The sequence below is a fragment of the Syngnathus floridae genome, chromosome 16 (assembly GCF_059516105.1).
Source record: "Syngnathus floridae isolate MCC-2025c chromosome 16, RoL_Sflo_1.0, whole genome shotgun sequence".
In the NCBI taxonomy this organism is placed as follows: domain Eukaryota; kingdom Metazoa; phylum Chordata; class Actinopteri; order Syngnathiformes; family Syngnathidae; genus Syngnathus; species Syngnathus floridae.
The window spans coordinates 622,687-641,046 of record NC_142428.1 but is presented as its reverse complement, the minus strand read 5'-3'; the positions used below and the strand labels follow the sequence as shown (position 1 = coordinate 641,046).

The 18,360-nt window shown below is 44.0% G+C and overlaps 1 protein-coding gene across 2 annotated transcripts in view; it reads left to right on the top strand.

Annotated features, from left to right (window-relative positions):
* The window catches only part of lrfn5a (leucine rich repeat and fibronectin type III domain containing 5a), a 50,460-nt gene that overhangs the window by 17,032 nt on the left and 15,068 nt on the right, over positions 1 to 18,360 (top strand). For both annotated transcript variants that reach the window (XM_088400625.1, XM_088400626.1), the window contains exon 2: positions 9,888 to 9,989. The gene's annotated coding sequence lies outside the window, so the exon portion shown is untranslated. The remainder of the gene's footprint in view (positions 1 to 9,887; positions 9,990 to 18,360) is intronic.

Sequence of the window (18,360 nt, the reverse complement as noted above, 5' to 3'; positions counted from 1 at the left end):
TGCCTCCGGGACAAAGACTGACAGAGGGCTTTGCTAGAACTTTTAGTGTGTCAGACGACGACACTTATGTGGGCATTCCTGCCATGCTACTATGTTGAATTTTTGGAAAACTATTACCGCCATCAATGTTGAGGACATATCGAATTGCTTCCGGGTTCATTTCACTTGAGGAGCCATGCTGCTGAGCACTTTTGTCGCAATATGAAAACAACGTTGTCCGTTTTTCTTAAAGACTGTCTCAAAAGCTGTTTAAGAATGGCGTGCTTGAAGGCATTTGAACAGTCAAGTGCTGGAATTTTCATGAGTCCGAAATTTGATTTCATGGGCTGCAGTGTGAACCTTGCCTAAGAGTAGGAAGCACTCATCTCAGTACCTCCGTTTAATTTGACCTCGGCGTCTACGTATATGAAGGACTTGAGTGCCATTGTAAGAATATTCCTTGGAACTCAATGGAGAGAAGTTACGCTACTGCTGAAATCTCAAATGAACTTACAGACAAGACAACACTTTGTGGCACAAAACCAGTCAGTGAACACGTTGCTGTTTCAAATGTTACCCTGCGAGGGATTCCTTCTGCCACACTGAGAACTTGCAACAGCTGTCAATATACCAAATACGTATACGTGCAAAAGTCATATTGTTTAACATCCTATTTTATCGTCAATTGCTCATTTGAATTGTTTTCAAACTTTTTCATTGTATAAGCAGGTTAATGCCTTAGGAGGTGTCCAATGATCAGTGATTGATAGCTGTGCCCACCCTTCTATTGACTAAAATGTCCCTTTTTGTACCAAGTTTGGAGATGAGCGTCTGGTATGGAATTTTGAAACCTCAAAACATCCATCTTCTCTTTTTGTGCAAATGGCACACGTGGTGTTTTATTTCAGAACGATTGCGTGACTCGGTGTGAACAGTGTGAAAACAGAAGACTGGAATGACTTGACTGCCACTCAAGCTAACAAACGCTGCAATCAAATGCGCACGCCCTCCGTCCCTCCGTCCCTCCGTCCCTCCGTCCGTCCGTCCCAAGTGCTTAAGAAGAAAACACTAGGCAGGAGAACAAAGAGCCTCCTCCAAGAGCACACATGAATAATTCACTTTGTCAGATAAGAGTAGGGAGAGGAAATGAGACATACGAGATGCAGAAAGCAGAGAAAGAAAGATGTCGGTGATGCAACCAAGTAGACAGATGGACAGACGAGGATAGTCACTTACATCACTTAAATTGGACTGAGGCATTTAGAATCTCAAGCGATTAACAAATGTCAAATGCGCTTACGTTTGAAATATGCATATACAGTCAAAATACTCTTAATTTAAACAGCACTCGTGCTTCCATCGGAATTGTGTCAGCCCGTTCGCAATCAACCTTCTTTGCTAAACGGCATTTAATGTTCTTATTGCGCTTACTCTAATTTGATCTGCATGGGGCCATGGATATGTCATTGGTGACAACATTGAAAATACTTGCCTTAACTTTGAGGCAGGTTGGTCAATGTCGGTTTTAGAACGTCTGTGCCACAGTACTCAAGAGAACTTGAACAGAAATGATGAGTGTCCTTTCACATTGCAAAATAATGTTGTTTAAAATGCCAATCCATACTCCATATTCTTGCAGCAAGTAAGGGGAGATAAAGGCGAGCAATAGCAGCCTACTCATATCACACTTTTTCCTTTATGACACATCCATCCATCCATCCATCCATTTTCTGTGACGCTATACTGTGTCTTGACTTCGCTCCAATTTGTGCCTTTCAAAGAAGAAAGCAATTGACGGAGAGCTTGGAGTCATTTCAATTGCTAGCGCTGGCTGTAATTGTACTTTGTAATTGGTTGGCCAGATGCTACATTGTGATACTGTGCCGTCATTTGGTACAACTCAAGAGTCCAAATGCGTCTGTGGGAGCCGCCTTATAAAACAAAATGCCAAACTAAACCTTTCCACGCTTCTACCAAAGTAAATGGATAATGTCCCAGTGGCTCTCTCCACTTACGTAACAATCTACGGTCCCGGCAGCTCGCACCGCACTCATCTCATCGGTGCTCCCTGACAGACAAGAGGCCTAATGGATCCCACATAACTGGCTCGCAACATCCTTTTACACTAACATTGGGATGGATGAAAAAGCACCAGCGGGAGCAACATTAAGATCTTTCCGCATGAGGGAATCTTTGCATGGTGGCAAATGATATCACACACGCACACACACACACACACACACACACACACACACACACACACGTACACTTCCATGAGCAAGTTGAAACATAAGCGCCTTTCAATAAGAGAAGAGAAAAAACAATACAAATTAAGAGTTGACATGTTGGGGAAATACTTGAGTGCGTGTGTGTCCATGAAAATGATGAGTTGAGGACCAAAAACATCCAAATAAACTAAAGCGAGTGAATGAGCTGCAGTGAGATAGTGTGTACGCATGGGGAACAGGTGTGTGAGTTACAGGGTCATTACCACCATAATTATGCTTTAATGGCACAAGTGGACGTGATGGGAACCGAAACACTCATCTCTCTGTCTCTCTCTCTCTCCCTCTCTCTCTTTACACCTCTCTTTAGTGCTCCTTATGACATTGCAACAGTAAATCAGTATCAAGTAGATTAGTGTGTATTTGCCGTATATGAGGTTGGCACAAATGATGACTTTTCATTTGGATCATTTTACGCTTGAGTGAGGACATGTTTCTTTGTATCACGCTATTCATGAGAGCTGTTGCCTGAGGGAAGTGCTTGTGACATGTGACATGCAGCAACACGACAATGGTGGAATTGGCCACATACGTATGTACACACAAATACAAATACACGCTGAACAACCTGTCAGCATTGCATTACGAGCTTTCAGCCCTTCTCAGCAAATTCCCTTTCCTTGAAAAGAGGCACACGATGCACTTGGGAATCTTCTAAGATCCGACAAAAACTTTTCTAAACCTTCTTTTCAGAAGTATGTGCATGTCTATTATTCTTTTTTTTTAATAGGCCTGCACTCTTCATTGTCCGTGTTCTTTTGTCCATCCCAATATTTCAAAGTGTGGCCTTGGTTTTGCCGGACTCTCTAAAAATCAGGTGCTTCAGGGTTGCCTCTTTACTCAATTTTGATCGATACTAAAGGAGAAGCAAATTTGACGTAGCAGTCGTAAAGTATCATCGAGTAAGAGTGCAAATAGTGCTTGAAAAACAGTCCTTGACTGCACAGGGTTGTTATACAGTGAAAATTGGATTTTCCAAATAGTTTTATTGCTGCAGTCACTTTCATGTGATTTGTCAACGTAGCACTTAAAGTTTGATGCACTCAGCAACCACTTGCTAAGTCACTGAAAAGAGCCAAAGAAAGGTCTTCAAATGAATCCGTGTTGTAAACACTATAAGGTGCTGAATTCAAAGAGACATTCTGACTTCCTGAGACGCGTTGCACAATGACATTGGGCCCCATTTCATTGGCACTTGCCAATTTGAGTTTTGTGCCTGGGGAAGTCTTCTCTACCGGCTTTTGGGAATTTGGGAACAGACCACGCGACGCCGCCTCACTGGACGGTCCGTCAGAACAGGGGCGGGCCCCTGTAGCGCATGACAATTTAGTCAAAGGGAGTGAACTTTAGACCCGTTGAAACCAGGTCCAAGCTATGGCGCAGCTGGTGTAGCACCATTTGGCACAGGCTGACAGATTCTGTGCTCCGGCAAACATCATATTGAATGCATAACATTATTGTTATTATTATGATCATCGTGGTCTGCTTAGCACATTGGCTTGACAATTCAGAGACGCTGCATTCAGTTCTGGCTCCGTCCCTGGTGTGTGGAGTTTGGGAATGACGTGGGCTGCGTCCTTTCTCCAGGTGTTTGGCAGAAGGACCTTTAACGGTGCGGTGTAATCATCTCTGTCTGCCAGCAGCCGTCCCAATGTAATCCAAGCTGCTTAAGGAGACTGCACTGTGGACATTTCAGTCCAATAGGATGCAAAATAGCAGCTAGCTGCAGTTTGTCATACTGAAAAGACAGCTTTGAATCTTTGAGGTACACTTTAGCCAGGATGGCACCCTGAACTGTACGTAAGTGCATCCATTCAAAGACCAGCTAAAGAGCAGCACAATCATCATACAGCCAGGAACCGATAGGTCGCACACTGAAAGACTCAAGGCAACATGCGTAGAATTTGAAGCAAAACACACCTGCTGTGACGCAATTGTGTAAATGGCCTAAACACATGAGCAATTTCAATCGTGTAAGCTCCGCAAGCGTCCCCATTTGAAATTGTTGGAAGACTAAACAAGCCTGTAAATGTTCCCAAGGGTATTAGCGACAGCCAGAGATATCGAAATGAAGAGGCTGATCAACAGATGGTGGATCAAGGGTCTGTGTAATACATACCTAAAATAACATGATGCAATATTTGCAAAAGGATTAAAGAATCATCTCTAGCAGCTTCACTGAGCCAATGCACATATAGCAGAAATGCAATCTCACCACAAAACTTGCCTACACATTTCTAGTTAATAAATGCTTTTCGAATGGTGGGAAATTTCCTGCAGCACACCTGATGACCTCACAAAAATGAGAATGTGTCGTACCGGACAGCTCCGACACGCTTTGGTGAAGTAGGACGCGGGAGGTACAGCTGACGTAGTAGCAGAGCTTTTTGATGGAACGCATTGTACTGCGCAGGGCAGACGCATATGTTGCTGAGCGCAGGAAAACAGGTCAATGCCATTTGTCATTTACGCCTGTCAATGTTTTAGTCACGTGGGGGAAGAAAATACTGCATGCATTGGAGTGGTTATGTTGTGTGCGCGCGTGTGTGTGTGTTTGTTTGCGTATGTGCTCATTATGTCTAATTCCTGTACACAAAGTGGCAGTTCAAAGGAGCCGTTGAAAGCAGTCACGCTCCCGTAGCTGAGCTTACTTTGTAAACCCGGACAGAAATGATCAATGTTCTGTGAATAATTAGAGGCTCAGGCCAACAAAATGTGTGGTGAATATATTAGAACATCAATACTGTGAGTTAATTCCACTCAGTCCATCAAACATTGTTAAAACATTTTGCGTTCTCTTTTATAGGGAAAAAAAATCATCCAAATCCAGATCTAATTTGTCAAACTAAATGCAAATGTGTGGGGAAAGTCGTTTGACGGTTTAATTGCTCATTTGTATTGACACGAATTGCTTGCTATTGGCACAAATTGGCTGCTTGTGTGTTTGATCCTTCAATTTGAATTTGAATGTGAATGGTGTGTTCACGGGGGGAAGAAAAAGAAAAAAAAGACGACATTGCCTCGTCTTGGGATCGCAATGTTTGGCACAATTTAATTCGAAATACCTTTGTGATACTGGATTGTATGAAGAAACCTGTTTATAATTTGAATTGTCTCAATCGATCGGATGACAGTGCAAGTTAAAAGAAATCAAATATTGACAATAAAGCAGACTTTGACTTTGACATGTCTCAGCAGAGCAAGGAGAGGCAAAGTTTCGAGTGATCTCACTGCCTTTCTTTTTAAACCATCTGTTAATCCCCCCAGGGTGAGGGGATGGGGCTCTGGCGGAGGGCTTCACACAAGTGCCTCACACTGTTATTCAGCTTTCTGTTATTGGTCGACTTATTTTGAGGTGGTGCAATTTATCTGCTTAGTGAACCTGTAAAGTGCATTCAGCTTGACATATCACCAAAATGCAGCTGAATGGATTTAACTGTCTGGAACAAATAACGCTATTATGTCGAGTGGATTGCGTTTACACATGTTCACAGCACCTTTTTCATGAAATCTAAGTTGGCATTCAACTCAAATACGACTTAGCGCCAAACGTAGATGAATGAAATGGCATTTTACGACCACAGACGACCAGAGACGTTGACTCGGTAAGCCCAAATAATGACGTACCCCCATACAAACACGCGCAATGGGCCTTCTCTCAGCAGATTCTGTAATGTTGTTGTTGTTGGTTTTTTGAAATTCAGATTGGCATTTGGCAAGAATTAACATTGTAAATGACAACAGATACTTCCATGGAAATCTTCCGATTTAAATAAGAGGTTTGTAGGCTTCTCAGCTGTTTCCTCTCTATCTCTATTTGTAGCCAAGGCTTTCTTTCTCCCTCCACTTCCTAACGTACATGTGTCTTCATATTAGGGCTGATTTCTGTTGTTGTTGTTGCTCCTTCACGTTATCAAATTCTACAAGGTGGCTTTTGCCACTTTTGATTTTGTCCAAGCCTGGTCTGTGTTCAGCTAAGCAACAGTTACAAAGTCTGCGTTGATCAAATATCCAGCCACTCAGCTCTGCCTTTCGCATCTCATTTGCCTGCATACAGTTCATCGAAGAGACAGCTCAGCAGCATGGAGCGGGCGATCTTTCTCCTCGCTACAATTTGACATGGCCTCAGGGGGCTGTGTCCAATAAGCGGACACAGCCGCTTTACCTCTGAGCCGTGCTGGGGCGGCCTGTGTCCAGGGGATCAGAATTGACTTTTTTCCATCCACAGCTTGTAACTGTCATCAATGATGAATGAAGTTCATCTTCTCAGAGTGCCAAATGCTTCACACTTGTGTTGCTTTGCTGCGAGTGATAGCAAGACAAACTGCTTTTAGCTTCAAGATGGAAGTCACTATGTGTTAGACAAAATCAAATGGGCAGCCTCCACAATAACCCGGGCGGGCGGGCAGGCGGGCAGGCAGGCAGGCGGGCGGGCGGGCAGGCAGCCACGCAGGCAGCCACGCAGGCAGCCACGCAGGCAGCCACGCAGGCAGCCACGCAGGCAGGCAGGCAGGCAGGCAGGCAGGCAGGCAGGCAGGCAGGCAGGCAGGCAGGCCGGCCGGCCTATGAGGAATCTCCATCTCGCCAGTGTGCCTCTCATCTTGTATCGTATTATTGTACGAGTATTATGAGCACACCGGGAGATCAGCGTTTCCTCCTTTTCCACTCGGCTAGACTGCGATCAATGCTTAGGGTGACTGTTCAAGTCCTGCTGCGGACAATTGCAACGAGGAGACAGTCTAGTCATTCACCGAGTTTGGAAGGGAATTCCGCGTTTTCCCAACTTTTGCCTTTCAAACCCGAGAAAATGTTCTCAATTGCGACGTTTACATGGCTGCAGACAGGAGCGTGAGATCAAGCCCAAAAAGTCCATCGTACAAACAGAAGAATGGAATAGACGTCGTTCCATATGACGCATATGCAATCATTTGGGGGAATCAAAAATGTCTGTGAACATTTCCTCTTCTCCTTTGACTTTTGATTGTTGCTTGAGTTGAGCTTGGCTGCAGCTGTGCAGCTGGTGTTTACTGCGCTTCCCACAGAGATGTCATTATGCTTTATATACAGTACATGTGTTCATTCAGCAGGCGCAGGGCTTATTTGCAATTCTCTTTTATAGCCGCTAAATGCTGGAACGTCACAGCGGTGAGGCGTGCGTGGTGTGCTTTTCCTTCTTGAAAATCCCTCATGTTTATGCAAAAAATCAATAGAAAAGGCTTCCCAACAGACTCTGGCTTTTCTTACTTCCTTGCAGTAGTGTGCAATGGAAGTCAAGAGAATGAGAACTGTGACTCCACAATGATATCCGGTCTGTCCCAAAACTCTGTCCGTTTATGTATTCAATTTTCGACAAGCTTTCCATTGGACCGCTATACAATGGATGGGTGATTTTCAGTCCATCAAGTATTTAATACAAACATACGACACAGATAAACACACATCCCCCTGCTTACTGACCCGTTTGAATAATTCAGAAAAGGGACTTAGCGCCTCGTCTGCCTGGCAGTGGTGTCCATCTATGGACTCAGCCGACCGACCGTCATGCACATCAACATACAGCACGTACTGACATCAGCAAAAGTAGTTTCAGAGTTGTTTTTAACACCTTTCCATGGCTGACTTAAAAGAGAAAAGAATGGCGTAGCCCCCCGGCAGCTAAAGTGCCCCCCCAGACGCCCATATGTCACCAAGATAGGCAAACACAAAGTGGTTCATATAAGTGCCAATATTCACTTTAGTTGAGCGTCTGGATTGAGGATATAGTATTAAAGGAAGCTTTTTCATTGAAAAAATTGCGGCACAAAAATAGAGCCTGTATTTCATTGACTGAAAGCAATGAAAGGGGCACAAAAATGAAAGAGTCACAAAGAAGCTGCAAGTGAAGGTGGCATGCCATGCGCTTTCTTTCACACGTTCATATTTCTTCAAACCATGATGGATGATATTGCAGTGACGTTTTCAGCTGCTCCCTTCCTTCCACAGCAAGAATATGTCTGTGGACATTGCCCATGCTGGGAGCTCACTAAATAATGAAGTAGCTGTGACTGATGAAGCAGAATTCCGGCAATTTGGACAAGCGTGCAGCGTGGTGCCAAGTCGCATGCTTCATGTTAAACAACAGAAGATTGCGTTCCGTTCCTTCTTTCATGTGAACCTCCTCCAAAGATTTTCTTTGTAGGGGGGGGGGGGAAACCCGATTCACTTCCATCGAAATGTCACACAATCAAACAAAATAATATTGACACTTTTCCTGAATTCACGCTCATTTGCACAGACAGCAAGGAAGCGCCACAAAAGAATGTTTGATCAGAATGTTCTGTTTCTATGATGTGCTGTGACAAGCTATTAGATATAGTAGAGTAATGGCAAGCTTTGTTTCCATGGAGACCAGCTCTTTCTTACCACCTGAACCATCATGGCCGCCCCACCATCACCATCAAAGCCTTGCAAGGAAAGGTGTCAAAGTAGCCAAGGTGTACATGCTGAGCCGCTTACAAGTGTTGCGGCAGAACGAAAGCACCGTAATGTAGGATGTTTTGCGCACTCAAAGATCAAAAGGTGGCAACTCAAAATAGCAAAACAAAGGCTCCGCCCATGTGGACTTGGAGTGCGCTTTGCACAAACATAGGGGCCCTGGAGACTCTCCAATCCGCTTGCTCTTTACGGCGAGCCATCTTTTATTCAGCAACTCCAGAAAATAGCTCATGCGACATCAGGGCTTTTATTCCGGGCTCATTATCCAGAAAGCTTTGTCACTAAAGTGACAATGCATTCTACTACTGTAGTATTTCAACAACAACGCAAAAATAATAATAAGAGCATACAATATTGAGCAAAGGCATCCTTCTAACGTTGTAACAATAATACGTAAAACCATCCATCTTCTGTACTGCTTGGGGTGCTGCTTTGGGCAAGAGGCAAGGTACACCCTGAACTGCTTTTCAAGCCGAGTGCAGGGCATAATAAATGTAAGTTCTGGATTGAATCCCTCCACTGCTTCTTCACTTGTTCCTTTGCTTCCATGTTGACCCCTTAAATCCCATGTGGCTCAGCTTCCTAAGTCCTTGGCCTCACTCTTTTGTCTTTCGCTTTCTTTTTTGACCCATCCTTCCCTTCGGCCTGCTGGCTCAGCGAGTATAGTCGCATTCTTTGTTTCGACGCTGTCCTCTATGCTTTGAAGGAGGAAAGCTGAGAGGGGAGAGGGGACAGGCCCGGCAAACGGCCAAGTGGGAAAATGGATGCTTGTGCAAATCAAATGGCAGAGGGAAAGATGGATGCAAGAATGGATGTGTTGAAAACAACAACAGCCATCCCCCCCCCCCCCCCCCCTTCCTTTTTTTCAAGACGAGGTGAATCGCGTGAAGCCAACGGCCAAGAGCGTTTTACTTGACACAATCTGCTCCATGTTTTGTGCGGGTGGACCCGCTCTCAACTTCCTCTTGCTCATTGATGAACAGTTGCTGCACTTTAGTTTTCAGCTCGGAGCCAAGCAAGCAATCAAGCAACGTTAGAGAATCCTTCCGTGCCAAAGCCAAGCGAGCAGCAATAAAGATGCTGGCAATAGAAACGCTTTTCACTCACTGCATGCTTCTAACTTGTCTGTTTTTCTTTTTTCTTTTTTAGTCAAGCAAAACGGGAGTTTGTTCCTACCAGTGACCTCATCAATGGCAATCTACTGTAACATGTGAATTCTGAAGCACATTATCGACTTGTACATCTGTCAAGGTAAGGATGATGTTTTTGTCTTCAATTGCTTCGCCTTAAGTTGGTACATGCGGGGATACAAACATGCAGTCAAAGCCACTGTAACCATAGCAAACATGGTATTTTAGTCAATAACTGTCACTTCTGCTTCGGTCGCGTCGATGAAGTGTTCCGCTTCATCTTAAGGAAATTGGGGCATCTACCTCGACACCTTCATGTCGCTTTTGACTCTTGTGTACAAAGGCTGCATATGCACTATTCCGTTCATAGGTTGGGATGTATCAAAAGTCAAATGACCGTGAAAATGTGCTATGCTCCTTGCGCTTACTTTTTTTTTTTTTGGGAGCTCCTGGCTAGTAAAAAAAAAAAAAAAAAAAAAAGCCCCGCACACTACAAAGAACTCGGTGGTCCCAGCACATATGTCGGCGTCATTTTTATTCAATGCGTGTATCGCACACACCAATAAGAGAGATACGATAAAAAATGGTTTTGCAGTATCCTCCGGTTTTACGAAGAACGGAGGACTGCTTGCGTTGTCAATTAGCATGGAAATGAGAATGACCCAATTTGGCACTTATACCTCAGTGGGGATGTACCATTGTAACAGAGGTGGCCCAATTTGGATTTGACACTGAATCCCGGCTGTTTAATCAGTCACGGCTATGGAAATGAAGCTCTTGCAATTTTACTAAGAATAAATCCAATTCATGCTTAGTTTGTTTCACTTCCTTGAATATTGTTCCGTCGACTATCTTTTCTCAGATGGCATCAATGATTGTTGTGTGGTGCCCAATTGCTCTCCCCTGCAACTGGCTGCTCTTTCCTTTCCAAATTCTGCTTTTATTTTCCTCTCCAGCTGGTTGTTACAATGAACCTCAGTCCACCCATCCCCTGGAGATAGAGAAGAAAACAGTCAGGAAGAACTGGACAGTCTGTAGGCACACTTGCAATATGCATTGCATGGGAAACACATTCAATCGAAAGACTTGGTTGAATCCGAAATCAGACTTCCACAATGGGAGTGGAAAGAGAGAGCGAGAGACATGAGTTGCGCATGTGTAAGCTTGCTGGTTGAAATACGGCGGAGGATCTTGCATCAAGCGCTGCCAAATCCTCTGGAACAACCATGGTACATGAAAATGTTCCGCTGGAACTTTTGCCAGGGGTAGGATTTCAAAGCACATAATGCCCTTATCGTCACACATACGTACGTTCATCTTTGTCATTTACCAAAGCATCGCTCGTATACTGTAGATGTAGGTCTGCAGCACATTGTTAGGAAAGAGAGCCTCCAGCAGACACACACACGCACGTACACACACGTACCCACACAGTTGAACCGTTAGTGCTGCCATTCTGGCTGCACAACTTGTATTTTATTAGCAGCTTTACGATTTCACTGACGTCCACCGACTGGGCCGTCAAATTCCCATCTTTGGATTGATTTCTATTTTAGCCTTGGAACAGTGGAGTTTGAAAGTTTGTCTTTATCAACAGCATAATCTACTCTGTATTTACTGAACAGTGCAAAAGAGTCATTTGACTATTTTGATTCTAGCGTAGCCACTTGATTGCCTGGGCTGTTCATTGCCCCGTTGGGAGGTGAAAGTTAGCCGCAGTCTGAAGACATGACGACTATGGACGTGCTTTTCACCCAAGATGTCTACATGTGATTTCTTTTATTTTTTTTTCTCTTTAGTTATACAGAATTCTATATACATTATTTATCCAAAATGATATCTATTTAATGATACTGCATTTGCAAAAACATCATTATGGCGTGTTTGAAGGGGAAAAATAAATGGCATCTTTTTTGTAATGAGGCTGTAATGTAAAACGTGGGAAAGCGCTTTCCGGATGCAGCAAATGTGTGCAAGACGTTTTGGTTGACTTAGTCCATCCTTCATGGCCTGCCAGTCAATGTCTTGTGAGTGAGCTGACGTGACAACACGGCTGAAATTGCTTGTTTACTCTTCTTGCTTGTTTTTAGCTAATCGTCTTGCTTCGAGGGATTCCGACACAAATGAAGAGAGATCAAACAACAGATTGTCTTTTATCTTTTTAATGAAAATCAAAAAGTGCCAGCCACACTATTTCCAGCTCCGAGTTCACTCGAAGGCCGACGAGGTTGATGAGGGAACTCAATGTGACAAGCTTGCACGTAAAATGCGTCTTTTATCATTGCATTGTGGCCGGAAACGGGAACTTACATAGACAACAGAAAGCTGTGTGCACTTGCATGAGGTCGATGGTCACAGCTTGATGTGAATTGGGAGAAAAACACCATCGGAATGTCCATTTAGAAACAAACGAGTTAAGGGTAGCGCGTACATCATTGTTTCAAGGTAATTATGAAACGATCATACACATGACAGTCAATAAGGACTTCCGATTTTGTCTGCTTTCTCTCCGAGGCCAAACAGGATTATAGGTCTGGTTAATACTTGCGCGAGAGAGCGGCTGGGTTGCCCTGATCTTAACAGGGAGCCGAGCCAGCCCAATACAGCGCTGCTTCCGATCCCGGATAAATACGGAAGGGATCTGTCCAAACCCCTGACCCAAATGGCAACCCGGAATTGGAAAGCAGCAGAAAGAAGCGAGAGACACTCAATTTGTCGTTGTTTTTACCTAGTCGTCAATTATTCGTTTCAAAAGAAAACAAAAAAACAGATCCGTTTTTACAAAAAGTGAATGGGGTCTTGCGGGAGCAAGACAAGCTCCTGTTAAATTTACTACCAGCATCATTAAGGAATATTGGGAATTAATCAGCCAACAAATTCATACTAGCACCGACGGGGAAATTCCATCAAAGTCAAACATCTCTATCTTGCTTACTTTGATGAATGGTCAGGAGGTTTGGACGGGTGGATGAAAAAGAAAGATGAATTGAAGCGTGAAGTTGCAAATGGATGGCTGGTAGGTCAGCCAAACTATGTGATGTGCAAGTAATGCTGTGTCTGACCTTTCCATCACCCTCTTGTAAAGCAAAATGTCTACTTATGTTGTCAATTTCATGTATTTCCTCTTGAACACATCCCGTTTGGAAAAACATGTTTTATTTTCCTTTTCTTCATTCAATCCCTTTTGCGCCTGTTATTGGTTCTGCAATATTCCGTTTGGTGCTTTCCAAAATGTCCATGTGACCAATTTTCTCATCTCCAGTTGGCTGTCATCTCTGACCTCGCCTTTTCCTCTCACTTGCTTGTGTTTTAGTCTGCACACACAGTCGCACTTGTAGCACACGGTCTGCATCTTTGGGGGCAGTTCGGCCGTTGAGACCAGCAAGCTGGGCAAGCCGGCTCGCTCATCTTGCATTTTGCCACTGCTTTGCGTCTGGTGCAGTGGGACAAGAGGTGAGAAGAAGAGTGAGGCACAGATGACAAGACAACTTAGTTGGGATGGCTCAACGTCTGTGCTCAAGATCAGATTGTCTTAAACGGACAGATGGTGTTGGTCAGTCATATGTGAAATAGCTTATTTATTTCATGCATTGGTCGAACTGAGATGGACACGGGTGCAGAGAAGCCTGCGGTGCTTCTGGCCTTTGCTTTTGCATGCTGGAGTTCTCACATGCGTACATTTGTAGCTGTAGCTGACCATGTTTTTTATCTTTTTCTTTTATATACACTTAGTGTTCTTGAGCCCACACAGCAATATCATTTACACATTGATGCTTATCTTTACTAAAATGTTGCCCGAGGACTCAAAGGCGATGGGCATACATTGTTGCTTTTTGGCCTTGCCGCTTCCAATTTCTCCCCAGGTTGTTTAAAGATATGACGGAGCAGTTGTCTTGTGTTGCATATAAATTGAAATATTGTTCGGAAACTGGGCGACAATTTGCCAACTCGGCCCTATTGCTTGTGAACAAGTAGATGGGAGTTTTCTACGTACCCAATCGTGACCTCACCTTTTTCTAATTGCAAACCTTCCAAATGTGTATTTCTTTCACAGTCTTGACTCGGCCTTGTCCTGGCTTTCTTGGGATGTATTGCAGGCACAATATTGGAATAGAGAAAATATTTGCGAAAACCTCACTAATATTGGGCTTTGTAAGTGCAATAACAAGGTGACCTAAATCCGCATTTGAAAAAGGAATTGGCAGAACAATGGTGGTGGAGAATGTTTTTGGGGATTAGACATGCAACGCTTAGAATTTGTACAGCTCCTGCCACATAACTGTATATAGCTTTTACAAGTCATTTGAACAAATGTGCATATAATGCCATACAATTGCGCTTTCTGCTAGATAGTATTGTATTTTTTTCCCCGATATAGTGCTGTAATTTCTTCCTATTTCTCAAAGAACTGGGATGCTATTGTTTTTGTTTTTTGGTATCGTGAGTGCAGGTCTTTCTCTCTTATCATTCCTGACTAAAAGTTGTTGGCTCTCCTCACGATCTGCCCGTGTTGTTTTTCACACCCGAGGCATTGGCGGCAAATGAAGTGTATGAAACAAGATGTGAGGGTAGCCATACTTGTTTGCTTTACACTGAAAGGCCCACAGCGTCGGCACAACTCATGGATGAATGACGCAAATGAAAAAGGACATTCAAGTTGGAAGATGTTTTATTTTTTTTATGGCCTTCACAACCAGTCATGCCGTTTTAAATGACAGAAGCACCTAGACATGTCATGTAATCCCATTTGATTTGGAAAAAACCCACAGTTATTCGCTTTTTCCACACTGCAAGGGTTTTTCTTGTGCATACAATTGTCTTTTAACCAGATAGTAGTAGGTTGACTGATGTGCCAGAGCAACTTGTATACAGCTAGCCTTCTGCCCGTTAATGTGTACCTTTATGTAATGTTGAACTCCTTCCCATCAGTGTGTTCAGCACTTTCTCCCTAACTATGTATATGAGCTCTCCATCTGCTCCTGAGCAGGTATTTTGGGGGGGGGGCTTGATAACTATACAAACAGCTGCATGTTACTGCTGGAATGGCACTTCAAGTAAAGTCACGCTCTAAGCAGAGAGAAAGAGAGAGAGAAATGGCACAAAGGCATTCTGGCTGATTGATGAGGAAACCTATGCAACTCTGTTTATAACCCAACGTCACACTGTTTAGTGTACAGTACGTCGAACCTTATGTATGTTTTTAGTTGGTTGGAAGACCTTTGGACATTGTTTCAAATGTGCTTTTGTCTCAACTTTGTTCAATTGTGGATGCAGCTGCATTCATTCCTCCAGTTGTTTGGACCATTTTGTAGAAAGGATGTGGTCGATCGAGGATAAAACGTCAATACTTTTAGTAAATGCGAGAAGGGAATGAAAACATGTTTTTGAAAGTCACGGTGCGTTGAAAAAAGGGACTGAGTGTGATTTCCATCATCACTGATGTTATTTGACATTTAATTCAGGCTTTTATGTTTCACAAACATTTGCTGATGCGCTTTCGGATTGAACAACTGTTATCCTGAGATTCCCCCATTTTATTTTTAATACTACCATTTGTCAGACAGCTTGTAGCCGGTCCCCTTCCTGGCCTCAAGCTAACTGGCTCTTTTACGACATCCCTTGCTCTGCACGCACGCTCACGTTGGCCAGCTCCCCGATGGATGCTATCATTTTTCATGGTCTCGTCCTCCGATCGGTTACCAATCAGCGTCCTTCTTTTTCTCTCTGCCTCATCTCTTATTGAGCAGCTTGTTCCAACATTCTAGGGTTGCATCAGCCCCATCTCTCTTTTCACTTTCATGGCTCAACTTTAATTGTCTTTCGAGCTTTCAACAGATGATCAGACTTCCTGGAATAAGGACGTCCTTTCAAAAAAGATCTTGCCTGGCCGTAACACTAGAACCCTCACATTATGTTCAAATTGCTCCTCTCCCACCAGCGTGATCACGTTTCCTTTTTCGATTTGCTTCATCGAAACGGATAAAAGGAACAAACATTTCCCCCAAAATGATGGTGCTGGGATTCCTTTTCCACCCACTGAACATTGCGGCAGGCAGCGTATGCCATTCGTTTGGGTTTGATGTGTCAATTCGCTTTTGATAGACACAGATGAGGCTTCATGAGATGTTACCAACACGGCAGGCAGGCAGGCAGGTATTAGACATGCATGCGCACTAACCATAGACGCACCGAAACACAAGCTGCATTTAGCCTAGTATTTGTGTGGTCGCTCGCTCGCACACACACGCACGCAGGCACGCACGCACACACACACATACGCACGCAAAGTGCTGATCTGTGTTTAACCTACATACTCAGGTGATTAGCCTATGGCTGTTGTGGCTGTCACACATCAAAAGCAACAAGCGTGGTGCTTTGATTCTGCCATTTAAGTGGATATTATGTCATGTAGCTTATTTTTTTCTGAATTGTTACGTAAATAACAGAAGGCTAAGGACATCAATATTTACCTAGCAAAGGCAATTCCAAATAGTAAAATCATGGTGAAAACTGTTTGGGCTTTGGTCAGAGACGAGCGGAGGGAGGGGAGCGGTGAAATCAGGCCGCAATCGATCCCGTTAACAAATGGCAAAGGCTCCCTTTAAGCTGGTGAACGATCGATCGATTCGCTCTCAATACACTTTTCCCAATTGCGCTGTGATTGTTTGACAATCAATACAGATCGTTGTTCACATTTTGCCGTACGCAAGTCAGCCGCCGTTGAATTCCAGCCCCGCCGAGCACGACCTTGAACAGATGAAGTCGTGCAAAATAGATGGACTGGATTTCTATTGACTGCAGTACTTGTGTTGCTCTTCTAGTTTCGGTGCTCTGTATCTTATTTCTTATTGAGTTTTTGGGTGGGCAATAAATATGACAAGGTCTTTTTTTTGAGCCAGTCAACATGGCTGGCTGTGGACCAACACCTGCAATCATCTGTTTCAAAGAATGACCCTGGCTGAAGTATACGTACCTACCCTGCAGCTAAGCTCCTAGGGGAGGAGAAGAAAGCTCTTTATTTATACATTGATATCAACCGGCTCCAACACACAAAAAGCAGCGGAGTGCAATGGAGGAGGCTCTTGGGCCCATAAATGCTCATTTATAATTGAAGACAGTCGTGTCCTCTCTTTCTCTAGGTTTGTCATAACACCGGTTTTCAGTTAAATAACACAAACTTGGTATGCAAGCTGTGCTCGAAATGCTCGGTGGTGCACTGATTAGTATTTTTGCCTCGCAGTGCAGAGGTGCAAGGTTGGAGTCCGGCACCGGAGTTTGCATGTTCTCCCCGTGCCTGCGTGCCTTCCACATCCCAAAAATGGGCAGCCTTTGTCTTTGCTAAGTCTGCAAATGTAAATGATGATGGCGACCGTGATCCGGATACATAAATGGAATTATCTGTGACAGCAAAACAACTGCCACAAAAGTCCAATTCGTTTCAGTCTGACGGCCTTGGAAAAGAAAGCAAAGGCTGTCTGCTGTTGATGTTTAAGGATGTAAGTGGCAAACATTAAGAAGAGGAAATATACGTATCTGCCAAACAATTCTTGCGCTATTTTGAAACGATTGTTTCAGGTGTCCGTCCGTGGTGTTAATTGCTCACACGGTCACTTGAAGGTCTGTCAGAGGCACCCATGCAGCACGATCGGAAATGAGATTGCGGATAGACGCCAGAGGGAGAGATGAATGCTCCCACGCTTTCTAATTTCCCGACGGCATGTGTAAGGAATGTGTAATTACACCCTAACCTCAGAATATGTGTACCTTGCTATTCAATGTAGCAGTCTGCAGCAAGACAAAGAAAGTGTGTGTGCGCCGTGTGTGCGTGTAAACGTGCATATGCGCAATGGGCTTTGTGCCTGCCTGCCTGCCTGCCTGCCTGCCTGCGTTGCGTTCTTATGTAAGCATGAAGCCTCCTCATGCCTCCAGGATGATGATGGAAAGTGTTTGTCATACTCCCACCACTTTGTGTCATTCTCCTCCTCTCTTTGCACCATTCAAAATCCCTCTTGCACTTGCATTTACGGACGTATTTCCACCATTCCATTCAAACAATGCATTTTGGTTCAATGAAGCTTTCCATTGGTTTTGTGCTTTCATTTCAACATCTGTATGCAGCGTTTGTAACGCTAAAGTGAGTCAGGCTGGTGCAAATGAGCCCAGATGAGCCATTGGGCCGGTAGGAGGTGAATCGGGCCCACCCGGCGCAAAGGGGCTCATCTCATTCCATATGTTGATATTTTATATCAAGACGTATGATCAACCTTGGCTTAACTTTGCAGATACAACCGCCACGGAGCCAATGGCCCATTTCGGTGTACGATGGTAACCGGTCAGCGTTTTCTGGAACTTGAAATTATTTGCGGCATTAAATGGATGCCTTTTTCAGGCAGATTAAGGCCTTGTGTTTTTCTCTTCCTTTATCTTAGCGCTATTGAGCAGGAAGCCGAGCGGATATTAGACCTGCAGATCACTGGCACGATACCTCACGG